The 18,596-nt window shown below is 38.3% G+C and overlaps 1 protein-coding gene across 2 annotated transcripts in view; it reads left to right on the forward strand.

Annotated features, from left to right (window-relative positions):
- Positions 1 to 18,596, forward strand: part of LOC150080881 (uncharacterized) — a 597,772-nt gene that overhangs the window by 441,566 nt on the left and 137,610 nt on the right. Inside the window, exon 21 of one of the 2 annotated variants that reach the window (XR_016547378.1) lies at positions 17,860 to 18,006. The exons of the other annotated variant lie outside the window; for it this stretch is intronic. The gene's annotated coding sequence lies outside the window, so the exon portion shown is untranslated. The remainder of the gene's footprint in view (positions 1 to 17,859; positions 18,007 to 18,596) is intronic. 2 annotated transcript variants of the gene reach the window in all.

Consider the following 18,596-nt stretch of genomic DNA (forward strand, 5'->3'; position numbering starts at 1 on the left):
TTAAAGAATTTAGTTGCCTATTATTGTTTCATACAGTTTATCCTTTAGCATGGAACAACAACCATCGGATTCAACGGAACAGACGTGCAGCGTTTGTAAGACCACAAATAAATACACAAGGAAGTGTATTTATTGCAGCGTCATAATTGGAAGCTGCTGTTCTCAAGTGGATATAGTGCGTTTGAATCAGAAACGATGCAAGAAGTTTCTTTGCACAAGTTCGACAAACGAAAATGACAGAACAGAATTAGGTCGACAAACGAACAAAATTAGGTCGACAAACGAAAATGACAGAACAGAACAACTGAATAAAACAACTGAAGTGCCATCATGTATCATAGACACTAGTGACTCGGAAAATGAAGACCCACAGCCCGCTAGTAACGGAGCGGGACGGGAAACTAAATTACTCCTTAGCTTAAGTTTTAGGCTGTGATACAAGCCCGGAACAATGTGAACATAAGAAAACAAGTGATGACCCCCAGGATATTAGTAACATTTTAGACCACATTATGGAAGGGAGCTGTAATGGATCTCATAGAGAAAATAAAAATGAAGCGAATCGCAACCAACTAGCCCACGACATACAGAAACAGGAAGACTCGCTTGAAGAACTCCTTCTCTCCATTTTCAAAACTCTCCAGGTAATCCAAAAGGAAAATCATGAACTAAGAGAACAAAACATGAGAAACTAATTGCCAGTCAGAAAGTAATGGATAAGAAACTGGGCACCGTCCTAGCACAGCTACAAGATATTAACAGACCAGATTACCAGACCTGAACACTTATGAGATGGCCCTGCCACCTACCCTAAAGAAGCAAAGAAAGAGCATGATACTCGCCTCAGGACTACCTTCCCAGGTGAAACAAAAACAGTATTGCTCGAAGGTGATGCCTGTAGAGAATAGACACGCCCTGAAATTATGGAAAGTACAAAAAACTACTTCCCGAACATTAGAAATCCAGACTGCAGAACAGAAAACAGAGCAGAGACAACTGTCGCTAGCACTGCTTTACCAGCAAGTCAGCCCTGCATAGATATGAATCACTGCCCCAACTTAGAACCATATGCACCGAAACAACCTACCTACGCACAGATGGTTACTCTCCCGTCAAAATTGGCTTACCAAAATACCTCGTGCCTACACTCAAGCATAAGTTGTGACACCAACGAAAAACCCACTTATGCCAATATTGTCTCCCAGCAGAGTCTCTCTTACAACAATTGCGACCTAAATCCCCTTTGGAAGTGACATTAATGGCCAGTGATCCAACTTCTCACCAATATAGCTCTGTAAATAGAAGGTTACCCAGAGGGCTAGTCCTGTTCAAGGAACAACCCCAGCATGGCCCAATAAAGCCATACCAATCAACCAATCCAACATATTGGAGACAATATACAATATAACATCCATACAAACAAAATCTAAAATCTTCATATCGAGACTCTGGCCTTCAACAACTGGTGCCAATATATCTAAGTTCTTTGAGGAGCAAATAGGGATCAAGGTCGCTGTGAAACCTTTGAAAATAAGATATCCCTCCTATGTGTCATTCACTATTACTTGTGACAAACATGATGAACTAAAAGTACTGGATACTAGCACCTGGCCACCGGGAACTGTAATAAAAATGTACAAAGAACGGACTTTTCCTCACATTACTGCATGAGATCGAATACAATAGAGGGATAGCAACCAACATCAACCTCATGCCAACTGGTCCCAATACTTCCCCTTAAATGCTTCTACCAAAACGTATGCAGCATTAGCAATAAACTAACCCTCTACAAACAATCGTGTTACTATCTGAATATCAGTTCATCTGCTTGACCAAAACCTGGTTATCTCACGGAAGCCGACTGGGCTAGCCAGGTGGGTAAAGTGCCTGCCTGGCAACCCAAAGGTCGCGAGTTCGAATCCCGCCTCAGGCTTGGATCAAAGTACTGCAAAAACCTTGGGAGGTGCATTATGGCTACAGAAGCCGATGCGCCAACAACTACCAAAAAAAAAAAATCTCACGGAAGGCAACTGGATGTAATAGGCCAGCCTCTCGATTATCTCAGCCTCCATAACTCCATGGATAACAGATGCGGTGGAGGTGTTGCATTGCTGTATTCATCTAGTTTTAAGCAATCGATATTTCAGGTGACCAAATCAGATAACTTCGAAGCCCTATGTGCCACATTTAGAAAGGATGCCATACTACTACAAATTTGTCTGGTGTAACTACCCCCCGATCATACAGAAGATTCCCAGAGTGAACTACAAGCATGGATAGCAGCCAACCTAGCCCCCAATACCCAAACCTTCATTATAGGCAATTTTAACATGCCTACACCTAGACATGATGAAGCCACTGAAGATCTCAGAACAGTTGTTGGTACATTTGGCTTAGTTCATCAAACCACACCTCCTACCAGGGGAAACCAGACACTGGATCAGTTATTCCACAATCTCCCGCACCTTAATCTGACCACTGAGCATTACAGCTTCCCTTCTGATCACTCTCCCATCACGTTTGAGTTCAACATTACTAACGATGAAACGCTGGTGAAGCCTTCGGGAATGAAGTGCTGACCAAAACAGTATACTCCATCAAATACTTAAACCCAGAGATCATCTTGGCACGTCTCACAGAAATAAACTGGAAGGATCTACAGAAAGAACCAATGGACATCACTGTATCTAGCCTTGCTAACCAGCTAGTTGAAATTGCCACCCAAGGAGCTTCCAAGCAAATAAAATTATCTGACAGATCCAACGCATGGTTCAATGCTGAAGTCATAGAAGCATTCAAGAGGAAACAAAAAACTTTCAGAAAATGGAAAAAGTTTCAATACTCAGCTGACTACCAGATGTACAAGAAAGAGCGGGCAACCTTCCTTAAATACAAAAGAAAAGCAATCCAGCAGATGGTACTCAAGAGAATAAATCTCTCCAAACGTATTGCATCCAAATGCAACAAAATTTTCTGTATGGAAGAGAAGGTATTTAAGGAATGGGTATCTTTGATTTTCAATGAGGTGCCATCAGACCCAAAAACCCCCAAAACCAGGCAATTTTCTCATACACTCCAGACAGCCCCTTTCAACTATATCTCTAACAAAGCAACATCTTGTAAATACCATCAACAGACTTCCCAATAAAACTACAATTGGTCCTGACAGTTTCCCTCTATTCATGGTTAAAGTGTGCAGTGCCTTCATTGTGGAGCCCCTTCTGTCAATCTTTAATAATCAGACATTAAATTCCGGATCAATCCCGACAATATGGAATCACTACAAGGTACAACCCATACCTAAAAGAAGAAACTCTGAGGAGCCTAAGGACTTCAGACCAATCTCAGTGGGCTGCTCTCTATTAAAAGTGTTTGAGAAAACTATCTTATCAGCACTGATCGAACAATGCTTCTCTCATAGACCCAAACATCTGCATACTGTGATCCCCCAAAAGATCTACATATACAAACTTACTAGACACCCTGTTTAAAATTCAAACTGCTCTCAACAGTAAATCTCAGCTGGACGTCATCTTCCTTGATATTTCATCTGCTTATGATGAACTCTCAATTCCCGTTCTCATCTAATTCTGGAAAAATACTTTGGCATTACAGGAAGCCTGTTAAAAGCCATCAACCTCATCCTTACGCCAAGACAACTCATCATCAGCCATAAATCCTTCAAACAGGAGCATGTTATAACGTGGGGAGTACTGCAGGGAGGTATCCTGTCCGGTTTGTGGTTAGCCACGGCCCTTGAACCTTTCCTCGCAAGGTCCACTGATTTCTCATCATATGCAGATGACCTCAAATTATATATAAAATCAAAAGACCCTGAACAAACCCACCTGATAAATCAGCGAGCCGCCGTCCTAATCAACAGCCTTGTAACCTATCTACTGCTGATAGGTCTGGAGCTAAACATATCTAAATCAGCCCAAATCACATTTACAAAAAAGAGAATCAAAAATGACATCACAGCCTATCACAACGGAGCGCGGATAAGGAAAGTGAAGTCTCACACCGACCTCAGCTTGACTTGGGATGAGGGCCTCACTTTTCAAAACCATTTTTCGACCATGAAAACTAAGACTTTTTCAGCGATGTGGGCAATTCGACAAGAGCTGACGGGGTTACTCCACGTCGATGTAGTCGGTGGATACGTCCAACGGTGCCTACAGCCAATTGCACTATATGCATACCAATCTGGTCTTCTGCACCAACCTCGCAAATAAACAGATTCCTGGCAATTGAGTACTGGGTAATGCGATGGATGAATAGAGTCACGGGCAACGCATTTACCATCTCCAGGGCTGTTTTATATACCAACTTAAATATCACTCCCTGGAGAGTTCACATTGCATCCAGGAATATTCTTCTTCTGTTTCAGATGCTTACCGGTGTGATTGATGCTCCCAGTCTTCATGGAGTTATCGCTACTCCACATGCTGGATGCAGTAATGACAATCCCTACTTACCGTTGCATTCTACACTATCCAACCTGTGCTGTCTGAAGAACTTCTTTCCGAAAATTACATTCCCCCTTTTCAATTCATTGGCAATAGATCCTGTGAAATACTGTGAAGGCAACCAGTACAGAGTGAAGAGCCTCTCTGAAGCTTACAGCTTGCTTGAACTATAGAAGTATTAAGAAGAACCTTGAACTAGAAAAAGCTAGGAACTTGAACTTTATAATTGGGAAGGAATGACCAAAATATAAAATAACTTTTGGACATCTACTTTTAAATGGTACAGTGAATAATTTCCTCTTCTAAAGTTGTTGATAATTACATTCTGTAAATAATACTGTAAATGATTCGCACTTTTATAAATATTGTAAACATGTTTTGTAAATATTGCATTGTAAAAATTGCCATTCTTGCATTTAGCATTAGCATTAGTAGAGGCATATGATGCAAGAAAGCAAGCTTATGCAGCATCAGCCAAAAAAAAAAAAAAAAACCCTTCCACTTCACCCCTCCGTTCGTTCGAAATACCTGTCCAGCTGAGCCTTAAATTTATTTAGGCTATCAACTTCCAAAATAAGGGATGGAAGTCTGTTCCACCATCCAACTACCCGCTGGCTAAAGGCAAATTTCCGCACATCTATCCTACATCTGTCTTTCCTCAGTTTGAATTTATACCCTCTCAGGTGATTATTCTGAGCAAGAGGCAGTATCCCATCAGCATTGAGCATGCTCAACCCATTCAAGGCTTTGCACACCTCTATCAGATCACCTTGCCGGTGCCTAGTCTCCAAACACTGTAATTTGCAAACTTAAGCCTTTCTTCGTAAGAGCAACCCTTCGTTCCATTCACTAACCTTGTTGCCCTTCTCTGTACTCATTCCATCAGCTCTACATCCCTCTTGAAATGAGGCCTCCAGACCTGTATACAGTACTCAAGGTGCGGCCTGACCTTTGCCTTATACAAGGGAATAATCACCTCCCTATCCCTGCTAGAAAAATTCCTGTATATCATTGATAAGACACCATGAGCTACTCTTGCAGCCCGTCTGCACTGTTCAGAGAACTTCATATCTGCCTGCACAATTACCCCCACGTCCTTTTCATTCTCTACCACTGTCAGTGTAGTACCACAGAGTTGATACATTGCTCTGGGGTTGCTGTTTCCCATATGTAGTACTTTACATTTGTCAATATTAAACTTCATTTGCCACCTCTCAGCCCATCTGCTCAACCTTTCCAGATCCTGCTGCAGCAGCATAGCATCAGTAGCGTCCTTAACAACCCTGCCAACCTTTGTATCGTCTGCAAACTTGGACATTAAGCTTGATTTACCATCATCAATATTATTTATAAATACAGAAAACAACAATGGACCCAACACTGAACTCTGAGGGACTCCACTAATAACATTAGTCCTCGATGAACAGTGTCCATTAATTACCACTCTCTCTTCTGCCACTCAACCATACCTTTATCCATAGCAACAATTTGCCACCAATGCCACACTGCTCCAATTTGTGCAGCAGTCTTCAGTGTGCAACAGTATCAAAAGCCTTTCTAAGATCCAAATATATAATATCAAAGTTATTCCCTGCATCCAATTCTTTTGTTACTACATCATAGTATCCAATCAAATTGGTCAGGCAAGACCTTCCCTTAACAAAACCATACTGTGTCTGAGCTATAACTGAATTCTTGTCAAGATGAACCTGCAGTGCTTCTTTAACCAGTGCATCCATTAATTTTCCTGGAAGAAGTTAAACTCGCAGGTCTATAATTACTTGTGTCAGCCTTTGATCCTCCTTTGTGAATTGGGGTTACATTTGCACATCTCCAGTCTATGGGTACCTCCCCTGAGTCCAAGGAAGCTCTCATAATTATGGCTAACGGATTGCTTACTTCCTTTGCTGCCTCCTTTAATATAACTGGATAGATCCCATCCACCCCAGGTGCCTTTCTTGTATTTATCTTCAACAATTTCTCCTCCACTTTACTCTCAATTATTACAATATCATCTAGCACACTGCCAATGTTAACTTCATCTATGGCATTCCCCTTCTTGAATAACTCCTAATGTGTGAATGTAGATGCAAAATATTGATTTAGTTTGTTAGCTACTTGAGCAGGATCATGAACAGTTGAACCATTGATATCAATTGGACCAATCTGATTCATCCCCTTCCTTCTAGAGTTTACATAAGTAAAGAACTCCTTGCTGTTTTTCTTTGCATCCCTTGCCAAAGATTTCTCGTAATCTGCCTTCGCCTGCCTAACCTCGTTTGTAGCGTGGTTACAGATCAAGTTATATCTATCATAGGCTTCTGTATCACATGTTAATTTAGAGGTATCCCATGCATTTTTGTTCTCTGCCATATGTCTCATTAGTTCATCTGACATCCATTTAGGCCTGAACCTTGAACAATATTTCTTAGTTGGTATGTAAAGCCTAGTAGCTTCCAAGATAAGTTCTTTGAATGCTTCCCATTTTGAGTTTGCTGTTGGTAACATCATCAGTTGGTCCCACTGTATAGAATTTAAATACTGTCTCAGACCATCGTAGTCGCCTTTACGAAAGCAATAACCCTTCCCTTTACCCCTGATGGTAGTTACCTCCTTGAGTAAATCCCACTTCAGCACACTGTGATCCCTGCCACCTAGTGGTTCCTGTATCTGCAGATTCTTAATGCATGAAGAATCACTACTGATAATCAAATCAAGAGTATTGCTCCCTCTAGTTGCCTCCCGAACATGCTGATGTAGAAAACAATCATCCAGTAAATCCACAAAAGCCTTGCTAGTGTGTGAGTGACCAACCCACAAATTCCAGTCAATATCTGGGAAATTAAAATCCCCCATTATAAGACTCTGATTTACTGGCCCACTCTATTTCCCTGTACAGTTTCTTATTATACTCATCAGAGTCATTAGGCCTATAGCACACTCCTACTCTCAATTTTGATCTCCCAATGCTTATGTCACACCAAACTGACTCAACACTGCACTGTCCAGCGATGTTGACTGGCTTCACTTCCTTGGATTTTATTTGTTTCTTAACTAATAGCATAACCCCTCCTCCCTTCCTATCCTGTCTATCCTTTCTGTAGACGTTGTACTCCCCAAATTCCAGTTCTGCATTACTTATATCTGGGTGACACCAAGTCTCTGATATCCCAACAATATCCACCTTTGATGCTTTGAGCAATACCTCAAATTCATCAAATTTATTTACCAAACTCCTAGCATTGGTGTACACGCAAGTATACATGCACCTGTTCTTTTTCTTAGCTACCCTAACACAACCCATGTGTTTACTTGTACCCCAATGACTCCCAGCAGACTGTGAAATATCCTGCATCTTATTTTCCAAGATGCTGCTCATTCCAATAGAATTTTTGTAAATTTTTGTACACTCTTCTATAATAATAAAAAAATACTCAGTGGATTTTATTGCACTAGAAAAATTCTTTTTCTAGTGCTTCTGTGGACCTTCTTTTCCTCTTCCTTTTAGCATGGCTGCTTTGTGTGCTTTTATTCTTTTTCTACATTCTAAAAAGAAATTATAAGGCAACAGACAATTAGTTAAAATTTTCTTCCATGTTTTGTTTCAACTTACTTGTTGTAGAATAATGAAATTTATAAAATAACTGCACTTTCTGCTTTATGAGTGATCAAGTGAGGAAATCCATCTTTCGTTAAACTATAATTTTATCTGACAATAACCATATGTCAGCTTTTTTAAGAAATACACATATATAAAATATAAAATGTAATTTTATTCAGTGCACCTTTTCCACATTAAAGATTTTTTTTACAAAGTAACCTAATTTAAAGGTTACTAATACATATTGTAACACATTGCCTTTGCCTTGGTGTATTTGTTGCCTTTGTCACTAATGTGCCAAAAAACCTAAACCTTTCTGTATAATGCAGAATTGTGCTGTCAGTTGTAATGTGACTGTTGCTGCTTACTCCCTATAGTCCTGTCTGAAGTATTGCTTTTCCTTTTTTGTACTGTCATAGCAATAAAAAAAATTATATATATATATATATGTGTGTGTGTGTGTAGATTTAAACAAACCTTTATATATTTCTTTTTTTTTTTATACCAGCTGTAAAATTGTCTTGTTGTCGCAATGTTAGTCACATGGTGCAAGAAAGCCTATGGCTTATGCTGCACCAGCCAAAAAAAAAAAAAATCTGAACAAAACAATGATAAAAAAAATAATAATAATAAATAAATAAATAAATAATAATAATTAATAAAAAAAGGAAATTAAACCTATCATCCTATGTGCTTCCCTTACCCGAAAGTATTATCCAGATGACCTTTGAATCTCCCCAAACTGTCGGCCTCTACCACCCATGAAGGCAACTTATTCTAGTAATTTATAACTCGCTGGCTAAAATAAAACTTCCTGCAGTCCAATCTAAACATTTCCCCCCGTAACTTGAATTTATGTCCCCTAATTCTAGCATCATTTATAATCTTCAAAATTTCATCCTCATTCATTTTACTGATGCCTCTCAGAGCCTTAAACACCTCAAATCAAATCTCCTCCAAGGGGTCTTGTTTCCAAACTCTGCAACCCACATATTCGAAGTCTTTCTTCATAAGGACGCCCTTTTGCCGATCTCACCAGGCTAGTTACCCATCTTTGCACCCTTTCAAGAAGCTATGTCTTTCTTTAGGTGCGGTCTCCATACTTGAACACAGTATTCCAAGTGTGGTCTAACATAAGCCTTATATAATGGGATTATCACGTCCCTATCTCTACTTGCAAAAGTTCGATAGCTCATCGATAGAACACCATGGGCCTTCTTTGCAACCTGTTTACAATGCTCAGAGAATTTCATGTCTGACCGTATTGTAACACCCAAGTCCCTTTCCTCCAGTACTGGGTTTAGTGGAAGTCCACCAAGTAAATAAGTTATTTTGGGATTACTGTTTCCCAGGTGTAATACCTTACACTTTGTTGGATTAAAGCATAGCTGCCATTTTTCTGACCATTCCTGAAGTCTATCTAGGTCTCTCTGAAGAAGCTCAGCTTGACAGTGATCATTAACTACTCTACCAATTTTAACATCATCTGCAAATTTAGACATCACGCCCTCTATCCCTTCATCAGTGTCGTTTATGAAAATTAAAAACAACAGTGGTCCTAATACTGATCCTTGGGGAACCCCACTTCTTACATCAACCCAATCTGAGGAAGAGCCATTTATCACAACCCTCTGCCTCCTGCCCTGAAGCCATCCTTCCATCCATCTGAGGATTTTCCCAGTGATTCCAACCTGTTCCAGCTTATAAAGCAACCGATCATGTGGGACTGAGTCAAAAGATTTCCTGAAATCTAAATGAACAATGTCGAAATTATTCCCTAAATCCAGCTTGTGAGTGACTCTTTCAAAATAGCGAACAAGATTTGTTAAACATGATTTTCCCTTTACAAAACCATGCTGAGTATCCTTGAGAATTTCACTAACAGGTCGATAATTTCCAACTTCACTTTTAGAGCTACCCTTATGTATGGGAGATACATTTGCACTTTTCCAATCCAAGGGAATCTTCCCAGAGTCTAGTGATGCTCGCATAATTAGCCTCAATGGTTCAATGCACTCGCTTGCCACCTCCCTTAAGATTATAGGGTATATTCCATCAACGCCAGGAGCCTTACTGGCCTGTAGGCTCGAAAGTTTTTTCATTAAATAATTTTGTAAAATTTCAATATCATTAATTACATATTTTTTAACTTCGTTCCCACAATTTCCCATTGCCACAAAAGTTTCCTGGTTCTTGTTTGCTAATATTAATTGGAGTTATGCTCCAATTAATATTAGCAAATTTTGGCATGCATCTTCTGATGTCATCATCAGTATGCTTAATGAAAATTAAGAATAACAAGAGCTCTCACAGAGTACCCTGACAAATCCCTCTGGTCTATTGTTAACCACTTCTATATTCACTATAGCCCAACACCTTACTCCTAATGACCCACCTTTCCTGCTTACCTGTAGTTGAAACAGAAGAATAATTTTTGAGAGAAAGACATCTAGACATCTTGTAATCTAGAAAAGACTGCAGCAATAATTCAGACACAGCATGGGTTTCTTAAGGGAAAGTCTTGTCTAACAAATTTGATTGGATACTATGATGTGGTTACAAAGGAACTAGATGCAAAAAATAATTTTCACATCATATACTTGGATTTCAGGAAAGCTTTTGACACTGTTGCACATGGAAGATTACTGTACAAATTGGAGCAGTATGGTATTAAGGGTAAGTTACTACAATCGATAAAAGGGTGGTTGAGTGGGAGAAGACAGAGAGTGGTAATCAATGGATGTTGCTCTTCATGGACTAATGTTTTTAGTGGAGTCCCACAGGGTTCAGTGTTGGGCCCACTGTTTTTTTGTATATTTATCAATGATATCGATGAAGGTATTTCAGGCTTAGTGTCGAAGTTTGCAGATGATACAAAGGTTGGCAGGGTTGTTAATGACAGTAATGGCAGTGTGCTACTGCAGCATGATCTAGAAAATTTGGGCAGATGGGCTGAGAAGTGGCAGCTGAAGTTTAACATTGGCAAATGCAAAGTACTGCACATGGATAGAAGTAACCCCAGAGGAAAGTACCAACTGTGTGGTACTACACTTAGGATGATAGAAAATGAAAAAGACCTGGGAGTGAATGTGCAGTCAGATATGAAGTTTACTGAGCAATGCAGACAGGCTGCCAGAGCAGATCATGGGGTGTTGTCAATGATATACAGGAATTTTGCTAGCAGGGAAAATGAAGTGATTATTCCTTTGTATAATGCAATGGTCAGTACTTGAGTACTGTGCACAGGTCTGGAGGCCTTATTTTAGGAAGGATGTTGAGTTTCTTAAGCATGTACAGAGAAGGGCAAACAAGATTGGTGAAGGGTATGAAAAGGTCCTCTTACCAAGAAATGCTTAAGTTCTGCAAATTGCAGTGGCTGGAGACTAGACACCTGCGAGGTGATCTGATTGAGATGTATAAGGCCTTGAATGGGTTGAGCACTCTGAATTATGATGGATTCTTCCGCTTGCTGAGATTACGAACCTGAGGGGGCATAAATTCAAATTGAGGAAAGTTGTAGAATAGCTGTGCAGAAATGTGCGTTTAGCTGGCGGGTAGGTAATTGCTGGACCAAACTTCCATCTGTCGTTGTGGAAGTTGATAGCTTAAATGAATTCAAGGAGGAACTGGACAAACTTTTAGAGGGAATGGTTGTGTGAAATGGTTTTTTTTTTTGGCTGATTCTATATAAGCTCATACACTTGCTTTCTTGTATCACATGCCTCTATTACTATTACTCCTACATACCTGGGAATTAATGAATAGTCCAAATTAAAAACTAATACAGTGCACTCACTCCATGTAACTTAGTCAAACAACTGAGTTTTTTAAAGCAAAAAAAAAAAAAAAAAATCACTTTAAAAAAGTATAGATGACATTTCAAACTCCACATGGAGATCATTTTTGACGCTTGGAATGCAGAGACAGCTTTGTTTATATCTTTTCCATTGAACAGGAACTACCGTATTTGTTGGCTTATAAGATGCTGCAGTGTGGAAGGCGCACCCTAATTTTTGAACGGCAAATTTAAGAAAAAAAAAAAAAAACTTTTGAAAAAAAAATTATTGTTAATACAATGGAAATTTAAAATTCAATAAAAATAAAACCCAAAAGGTTTTGGGGCTTGGGTAAAGAAAGCCTGCACGAGAACGACGAGAAACGTCGGATAACTTACGCGGAAAATTAGCTTCCCGATACGGTACTCTAGTGCTGCTTGGTCTGGAGCAGAAATTGAGAAGGATATATTGATTGATAGGTAGGTGTGGCAAACAGTGAAATGATTGATGGTGGGTGCGACAGACGACAAGCTATTGTGTAGTCATTGGTTGGCATTATGATGTGTATTTATGTAATGAACCAGTAATGAACAGTGCATAATAGTTTTGTAATGAACAGTGAACAGGTAATAGTAGTGATGAATCTTTTAAAGATGGAAGAAATTTGTAAGGAAATTAAAATGTTGCTTGATTTTTTGATGAAAACTAAATTGATAAGACCAAAATTGTACTGTTTTAAGTGCAATGATTATTTTCAACTAATTGAATCACGAACAGAGTCATGTGGAAAGTTGTGGTGTTGCAAAAAATGTTCTTCACGAGTTTCTTTATTGAAACATAGTTTTATGGAAAATACAAAAGTTTCATTGAAAAAGATAATGTACATTATATACTTTTGGCCAACGTGCATGCCAGTAACTAAGACAGCATTCCATCTGGAAATTTTGAAAGTGACAGCAGTTAAGTTTTATAAGAACCTAAGAGATATTTGCGGATTGCAGTTAATAAAAAAACCCATTAAATTGGGTGGATCGGGGAAAATTGTAGAAGCAGACGAAACTGTATTGGTAAAACCAAAACATCACAGAGGACGAAATTTAACTGCTAAGAAGAAATGGGTGTGTTCAAAAGAGAATCTAAATTCGTCTTCATGAAATTGATAAAAAATCAGAAAGCAAAAACTCTTTTGCACATTATTAGAAAGATAGTGAAGAAAAATACTACCATCATAACAGACGAATGGTGTGCATATAGCCGTATTACAGCTTTAGAAAAAAAGAAGTACAAACATCTAACGGTGAAACACAAGGAACATTTTGTAGATCCACATACAGGAGCTTCTTCTTCTTTGTCCTCGCCTTCTTCCCACATTCATATGGGGTCAGCATTCCCTTCCTTAATTCTCTTCCTCCATTCCTTTCTAACCAGGGCTTCCTCTCTCCTCCATCCTCTCTCTTTCAAATCCTCTGCCACCTTGTCCTTCCATCTCAGCTTAGGTCTCCCCCTCTTCCTCTTCCCTATTACCTCCATCTTTTCACACCTCTTCCCTACATACTCCTCACTTCTTCGTTAGGCGCCTCCGTAGCCAGGTAGGGAGGAGCAGCAGCAGTGCATAGTACACGCTTCTTGATTAGACCGGGTTTTGAGCCCGTCACCACCAAATACGGAAAGGTCAGGGAATGACCACTGTATATCCCAGAGCAATATGGCCTTAGTTGCTAATGCTCCTAAAAACCAAATAACAATAACATAACTTCTTCGTTCCACATGACCAAGCCACCTCAACCTAGCTTCCTGTATTTTTTTACTCAGAGGCCCACCTTAACCGTACCTCTAATGTAGTCATTTCTTAACCTGTCCTTCCTCGTCACACCACACATACATCTTAGCATCCTCATCTCCGCCACTTCCATCTTTTTCTCCTGGGCCCCTTGTAATCTCCCATGTCTCAGCACCGTACATCAATGCGGGTCTAACCACAGTTTTATACACTCTTCCCTTCATTCTACAATTAATTTTCTTATCACACAGCACCCCACTCATCTTTCTCCAGTTCAGCCATCCACATTGCACGCTGTGCTGTATTTCTGCACTCAATCCTCCATCCCTCTCAACAATCGATCCTAGATACTTAAATTTCAAAACAGATGGTAGCTTTTCCTCCTGTAGTTTTATAGAACTCGCAACTTCTCCATTCAATACCATATATTCTGTCTTTGTTCTACTTATCCTCATGCCTCTATCTTCCAACACTTTCCTCCATTCCTCCAATTTCTTCACTGCCTTTCAATATCATCTGCGAACAGCATACTCCATGGTGCTCTACTCTTCACTTCTCTCACCAACACATCCATTACCAGATCAAACAGATATGGGCTGAGAGCTGATCCCTTGTGCAGTCCAACTTCTACAGAGAACCCCTCAGTCATACCTACACTGCTCTTAACCTGAGTCACTGCTCCCTCGTACGTATCCTTCACAAGCCTTACATACTTTTCCGATGTATCCTTCTCCCTCATACATCTCCATACCTCTTGTCTGGGCACTCTATCATATGCTTTTTCCAGGTCTATAAGCACCATGTGCAACTCTACTGGCATCTCCTTGTATCTTTCCATCACCTGCATTAAAGCAAAGACCACATCTGTTGCTCCTCTTCCTGGGACGAAACCAAACTGTTCCTCTCCTATTTCCGTCTCCTGCCTTAACCTTCCTTCCACAATCCACATACAGGAGCACATACAAATAATATCGAAGCCCAGTGGAAGAAACTAAAAAGTGTAACTAAAGGAGTAAATGGCAGCTGTAAACATATTTTGATGGGTCACATTAATGAATATATGTGGGATCAAATTTATGGGAAAAATTATGAAGATACTTTTCACAATATTGTTACTCAAATTGTGAATAGCTATTCAGGTCCAACTGTATGATTTGTACTCATGAATTTTTTTTCTGAGAAAGTTTCGTTTTGTTCATTTTTATGTTCTTCATTGTGTTTTTTTTTTTCTCATTATTAAAAGCAGATTTTTGGAGTTGATGAGTGCTTTTACTGTATTATTGATTTAAGTTTGGTTACGAAAAAAGAAAAAGGTTTCTTTGTTTTTCGTTGTATTTCATAACCTGAGCTTAAATGGTAGGTTAGGAAATAAAAGAAAAGGTTTCCTTGTATTTTGCGACCTAAACTTAAACGTTAGGTTGGGAAATGATAGAAAAGGAAAGATTCTTTGTGTATATATATATATATATGTATATACTGAATAGCTATTAAGGTGCTGATTGACGTTATGATATGTGTGTATCTGCATGAGTGTCTTTAAAATTAAAAGTACAGTAATAAAAAAATTAATATTTTATTAATAAACAATTTATGTGCTAGTCCACTCATGATTCTAAAGAAAAAAGGTTATGTTACCCCTCCACTTTGGGAGGGGTTTAAGCTCCCATGGGATTCAAGTCGAGGTAACCTGACCTTTTTTTTTTTTCACCATTACAGTAAATGTTAGGGCATGTGCGATTAGGCTAAGTTACCATTAGTGCTGCTACAGTGATACTAAACTGATATTATCGTGTGTTGTGTTCGCGCACCAATCAGCATGTCGTTTGCCACGCCTACCTGTCAATCAGTATATCGTTCTCGACTTTGCTCCAGACTGATAACACCTACTGTCTGTTTACTGAGTGAGCAGTGCTAGAGTGCCGTGTCGGCAAACTAATTTTCCACGTAAGTTATCCGACGTTTCTTGTCGTTCTTGTGCAGACTTTCTTTACCTTCGCCGTTTTTGGTTTTATTTTTCCCTGCTCCTATTATCATTTTAGTACTCACTGCAACACCGATGTCTCTAAGTTCCATTATCCAATTACACAAGTTTTCTTCTAAATTTGGCCATTTAGGCAGAATTTTATGAAGTTTGTGCTTTATTTTATCAGCTTCTTGTATTAAAACTTCCTGCTTCATCTATTGACGAATCATCTCAGTAGGCGGTGGTCTGAAATTTCATTCTGCTGCTCTGTTCCCATGTTCTTTGGCATATTGTACTACTTTTAACTTAAATCCAATAGTATAATTTTGCCTCCTTGATGCACCTGCCATTGATTAGGGCTTAAATGTATAACTGGAATTCTCTTGTTACTCCATCAACAACAGCCTAGATTAAAAGTGTACTAACTGTGATCGTTATGTAAACCATCCGTTAACTACATTTTGTCACTTTTTGGTTTTGCACATGTGCTGTACTGCCACTTTCAGCTACTAAGATGCAGGGCGATTTTTTAAGGTATTTATAAGGAAAAAAGTGTCTTGTAAGCTGACAAATATGGTATATTCATTAATAGTTTCTGTCATAATCATTTATATAAAATGTAAGATCATTTTCAATCCTGGAATGCAGAGACAGATTTGTTTAAATCTTGCCAAATGAACAGAAACTATTATGTAAATGTTAAGTCAAAACTCTTTCACTTCAACAAACTAAATTATTTGCCTATGTGGAGTGCAGTCCTTTTAAGTTTTATTACTTGCAATATTTAACAGAAGAATAACTCAATTAACATGAGGCAAGTTTATCGGTTTATTGAAAATCAATTAGGGTGCTGTAATGGCAAAGTTAGCATAAGGAAATGAAAAGGAAGGAAAATAAACAAAATAATAATGAAACAATAACTCTTTGTAATATTTCTGTTAAAGAAAAAAAAAAAAAAAAAAAGAAAAAAAAAAGTCCCTTTGTTTGGTTCTGACTCCAAGACAAACTCTGACCAGTTTGTCTTTACCAAGACAAACTGGTCAGACTCCTGGCATACCTATCTGTTGTTGGAAAAATTCTTGAAGGTCCTTTTATTTGGGGTTGTAGTTAGTGACTTTCAGTTGGAAGGAGTAGGATTCCCCAGGAGTTATTTTGAGTTTTTCAGTCCCATATAACACAAATTAGTCTGGGAAGTATTCTATACTTACAAAGTTCATAACAAGTCAGTCTACGCCTTGTATTTTGCATATGTATTGGTGTTTTGTTTATATTGGAGAAATTTTTACCTGGAGCTGGGTGCATGGGGTCTTCAAGGCTCCACACAATTTCAGTGATGTTGCACTCTTCATTTACTCAAATTGCACAGCTGAAACTTCCTGTATCTTTCAACAAAAGTGTTTTCTTTGATTGATTTCCAAATTCCAGAAATCTATAACTTATTGTGGGGGGGTGGAATGCAGGATTAATTTCAGTATTTTCTCAGTAATGATTTATACATGCTGAAAAACAAGAATTTAAAATTAGCAGTGTCTCTTGCACACCCAATTATTGAAGCACTGTGGATTTGTTTCATGACAGTGCTTCCTGTGCACTCTCTGGCTTCATGTTATTGAAGAATTTGGCTGGTGCAAAATTGTAAATTTCCAAATAAGGAAAGTGATAATAAAACATGTCTAAAGTGCTCCAGCGGTTTTAAAATAAACCCACCTCTGGAGCACTTTAGCCATGTGCTCCAGAGATGGATTTATTTTAAAATATAATTAAACATATATGTATAATATTAAAAAATTTATATTTTACAATTGTGTTCATAACAGATTGAAAGTAAAGGTGGCATCAAAAATTGAAGAAATATGAAATATTTCTTGCCAATTTTCTCCATGATTGTTCTACACTTGGTTATAGTAAATAAAGATTTAGTTTTTGATATCATTAATAGCAGTGCCTGATTTTGTAATTAATCATTAAAAAAGGTCCTGGATCCTAATACTGCATAACTGATGAAATCAGAAAAAAATTCAAAATAGAAAGAGTAATTTTTTCGAGTATAAGTGAAAGAAATAACTTTAAAATTTGGTTTTGTTGCATTTCATAATGTCATAAGTAATTTTTTGACTGCACTGTATGTCATGCATTAATTATTTTTGTTATAAATTGAGTGTATGTTCCATGCGGCTAAAAAGTGACAGAAATTTTGCCTACAACATGCCATATAGCCAAGTCCGTATTAAACTCTGACGATAACTCTGAAATCTGTCTGTAATCTTTAGGCAAAAAAAAGTAGAGCTTCTCCAGATGTATAAATGGTGGCTAGTAGAGGTGAATACCAGCTGCAGAATCATAACTTTTGATCATCAGGAAGTGATCATTCCCATAGAGAGCAGAATATGGTGGAGAGGTTACAGGTAAAGATAAAGGTAAAGATTTTGAGTAAGGTCATTTGTTGAAAACTATAGACATTAACTAAGAACTACAGGTTTCTTCAAATAACTGATCTACTGAGAAATTATGAATTGGAAACAAAACATTAAAATTTGTCTTTTCAGACAACCTACTAAGTACATGGATTGTAAACTCTCTTGGGACCACTGTTGTGTGATTATCTTTTTACAATACGTATCATAGTATAAATAAGTATTTTTAATGCCAAAAGTTATAGGCAAGCCTATTACAGCCAAGATAATAGGTGTAGAAAGGCAATTCTGAGCATGGTATTTTTGCATATGGTTGGTGATATAGCCTGTTTGTTTTCATTTCTTCCACCTCTATTTTCTGATACACTTTGTTTAATGCATATTTCTGAAGAAAATTACACCCAAAGAAATTCATGTCTAATGTTAAAAAGTTTCAGCAGGCTTTCTAACCTTCAACTCATTCATAAAGTACAAATTTTTGGTAACAGCCAAATGATGTTGACTGAGGTCTTGATAGGTGACAGTGAGTGGTATCTATTTTTATACTTGCAGTTTTTCATTTCTAGCAAGAATAATAAATATACAGTACTTAA

The sequence above is a fragment of the Mastigoproctus giganteus genome, chromosome 9 (assembly GCF_048544385.1).
Source record: "Mastigoproctus giganteus isolate SK-2022 chromosome 9, ASM4854438v1, whole genome shotgun sequence".
NCBI lineage: Eukaryota > Metazoa > Arthropoda > Arachnida > Uropygi > Thelyphonidae > Mastigoproctus > Mastigoproctus giganteus.